Here is a 3,734-nt window from a genome sequence, read left to right as displayed (position 1 = left end):
TGTGTGTGTGTGCGTGCGTGCGTGTGTGTGTTGAGCTGAACTAGTGTTGGTAGCATGGGAAGGTCAAGAAGCCCCCAGTGCACCCTGGGAAAGATTTGGGGTAAAAGAGGAGCCGTACGGGCGGACTCCGTCGGCACGTCGCTGCGCCGCCGTTAGTGTTTCCTGTAAGGCGATATGAGTGTTGACTCTGGCCTGCTGATGAGTAACACGGACCTTAAGGCCCAGTGCCGGCCTCGGGGGATGACTCCGACGACAATGAAGAGCCCAAGCTGTCTGGCGGCAGCAGGGTCGAGAGGCAGGCCAAGCAGAACCCCATGATTCATAATGCTTAGAAGTTAAAACAGAGAAATAAGAGCTAAATATATTCTGTCGTTTTAAGTAGGGGTCAAATATTTTTGTACATGTACGTAATCATAAAACACTAATTTTATAGTCTACCGTTCGCTTACAGGATGGGATATAGGTATATTTCCTATTTTGGGGGGTTCTACTACTTTTTATGCTAGCTTTTTGGGGTCACCTAAATTACGGTTTGTCGTAGATGAATTGCACCTGTCGTACTTCAGCTCAATTCTAAACAGATGTCCAAGTGGAACCACCATTTAAAGTCATGGCAGAAGGTTATGGGATAATCTTTGCTTGTTGGATTCTCAACTTGAAAAAACTGATTTTTTTTTGTTGGGTGGAGTTTAATTAAAATAGAAACCATTCAATGCCAATGCAAATCTTCTGGTTAGCCTGAAATCCCTTTCACCTTTGCAGAATTGGTACTTAAAACCCACGCTACATGCTGTTTGTCAGTTGCTAGCCAATTTCAAACTTCTCCAAAACAGGAACAATCAAAACATGTTTTTACTTAAAGCTAGCCAAGAGATTATGGTAGTTTTATTGGTAGCTGATTCCAAGGTGATCCGTCAAATATGCACTTAATTTATGCCGGTGGGTCAACCGAAATATGATCTGAGTTCAGTTAAAAGTCAAGTATGTAGGCGACTTGATGATATACACACCATAATACTATATCACCACTCAACTCATGAACTGTAACTATCATTTTACAATCATTTAAATTTCACAGAAAGTACACCACAAGCTGTTTGGTCATCATTGCAATTCGAGTAAAGTTTGAATTGACACAAATCAAATGGCTAAATAAAATCAAAATTTTCAGTCCAAAAACATGAAGGAGAACAATTGATCAAGTAAATATATTTTCTTGTAAAAACAAGAAACAAAGTGTGTGTGTTGTCCTAGTGGTAGCTGAGTGAAGTCATGTTCTAACTCTTGTCCCCTATTCTGGTCTGGCGCTGCGACACTAGCACCTACCTGACCTCTGACCTCTCTTGGCGAGCAGCAACAGATGACACGCCCCCCAGGAGAGAAAAACATGGAAAGAGTGACGCGTCAAGTAAACACGCACCGTCCCCTCATTCCCTATTCTCTATAGTGAACACTATGTACATTATCCCTGCCTGGAGATCTCAGGCAGGCAAGCTCAGTATCCTCTTTTAAATCTCTTCTTAAGACTCACTTTTATCTTATGGCTTTTCCTAACTGATGGCATTTTGTGTACTATTCAAATTATTTTTTATCTTGTTTTAATATTTTATCTTGTTTTATTATATGTTTTGGATTTTATTTTATTGTATTATATTGCATCTTGTAATTTCTTGTATTACATTGTTCTTATTGTCTTGGACTATCTGTTTTATTGTTAAGCACTTTGTAACTTTGTTTTGAAAGGTGCTATATAAATAAAGTTATTATTATTATTATTATTATTATTATTATTATTATTAAGGGAACAAGTATTAGGGGGAATTTGGACACTAATTATGTGCCAATTATATAATAATTAACTTGTATGTGCTTATGCACATAACTTGAATGAATCATGGAATATATAGTGCAGAAGTAATCAATGCATTGAATTGAATTGAAGTAAGCGTGCATCACTATAACACTTATTTTAGAGTGCATTATGGGCATTTATTAAGAAGTGCACTAAATATTGAACCAGATTTGTCCACTCAAATTTCAGACAGCACGACAAAGCGCTGACGGCCCAAACAGCACAATTTGGGACATTTGTAAAGACTACTAAGTAGGTCACAATGGAGCTCATTTGAATACGGCAACGGAAAAACTATTAGGCTGTCCTGGACCGCACAGCCATGAAACTATAACTTGTTGCTATGTTGTTGTCTCTCGAGACACTCTTGTAAATAAAATATGTCATGCATCATATTATTACATCCCCTGGGCTTCATGGGTAATATGCTATCAGCTGTCTGGAGATATAACACACACTTTTTCCAAAATGACTGTAGTGTGTGATTCTTTTTTGTAATATCTTTCTAACTTTTTCTCTCATTTTTTGCTGACCAAATTAGCCTTAAATATAAAAAATATAGAACTTGATGAAAGTTTTGATTAAATAGCTTTATGGATCAATTTTTTATAATGACTAGAAAAGAGTTATTGAGGAGACTGCCAAAGGCCCTCTCTCTCTCTCTCTCTCTCTCTCTCTCTCTCTCTCTCTCTCTCTCTCTCTATATATATATATATATATCTGTGTCTCTGTCTCTCGCTCTGTCTAGCTCGCTCCCTCCCTATCTCTCTTTCTCACTCACTTACTCTCTGTGTCTCTCCCTGTCTCTCTCTTTCTCTCACTGCCTTGCTTGCATAACACCCACACACCCACACACACCCACACCCCCCCTCTTGCTGGGCGAGTGCACTAATAAAAGAGCAGCCAGGCGGGGCTGCCTAACTGAATTAGTAAGCACAGTAATAATGTCTTGTGCAGGTTCTTATCTAGCAGCCAGGACGTTATTAGGACAAAGAGGGAGAGCGCTCTTTTGCCTGTCACATCTCAATGTAATTTACTGAAGATAATGGCTTCCAGATGATTGTAATAATTAAATACAGCCCTATATTTAATTAAGGACGCTGGGTAAGATTAAATAGACAAAAAGAAAGGTTTGTTTTTTTGGGGGGGTTTTAGATAATTGTCATTTAAAAAATAATCTTTTATGATATAGTAAAACACGGTTTAGTCTAATAGTGGCTCCGAAAAACTCTAAAAGTAGCCCAACAAATGGAGTGGATTTAGTAGAGCCAGAGGCTAGAACAGGGGTTCATGCCTTCAAAAATAGACATTAAGAATCCATACTTCATAATTTTTCTTTATCACTGCCACAGTGATGGATCTAGCTATTTCTGTCCGGCAGTTTCGCATCGAATCAATGCCCCAACCTCTCCTCTGCAAGGGAAGTCTGTCGGCCAAGGAATAGACGCTTCTTCTGGATCCAGTCAATGGTGTTAATTAACTTTTTTTTAATTAACACTCGTGTCATTATTCATTTTGACAAAATTAATTCACTCTTTCATGCCATTTTTTCATTATGACATTTTCTTTTACTGTTCCACTATTGTTAAATGTCCAGATAATGTATTTGAACTCGTTGAACGTGTCTACTAAAGTAGGCTTCAGTACATGTCTGAGCATGGAATATTTGCCTTTGAGGACAATTCAAGATGTATATTAAATCCAATAAAAATAAAGTTTAATTTAATCTAACTTGTGCATCCCAGGTGGTAGATGGGAGACTTTTAGAATCAAAAAAACATAAATAAACATAAATAACAGTCTTCTGTCCGCTCTGAAGAGGTGTGCAACCGTGTGAGGCGAGCCAGGTAGCTGTCTGGGTGGCGTGAGTGGGAGGGTTTTG

This window comes from Micromesistius poutassou, assembly GCF_964030765.1.
Source record: "Micromesistius poutassou genome assembly, chromosome: 10".
Lineage (NCBI taxonomy): Eukaryota > Metazoa > Chordata > Actinopteri > Gadiformes > Gadidae > Micromesistius > Micromesistius poutassou.
The sequence above is the reverse complement of the archived record's forward strand: the minus strand, read 5'-3'. Positions refer to the sequence as shown.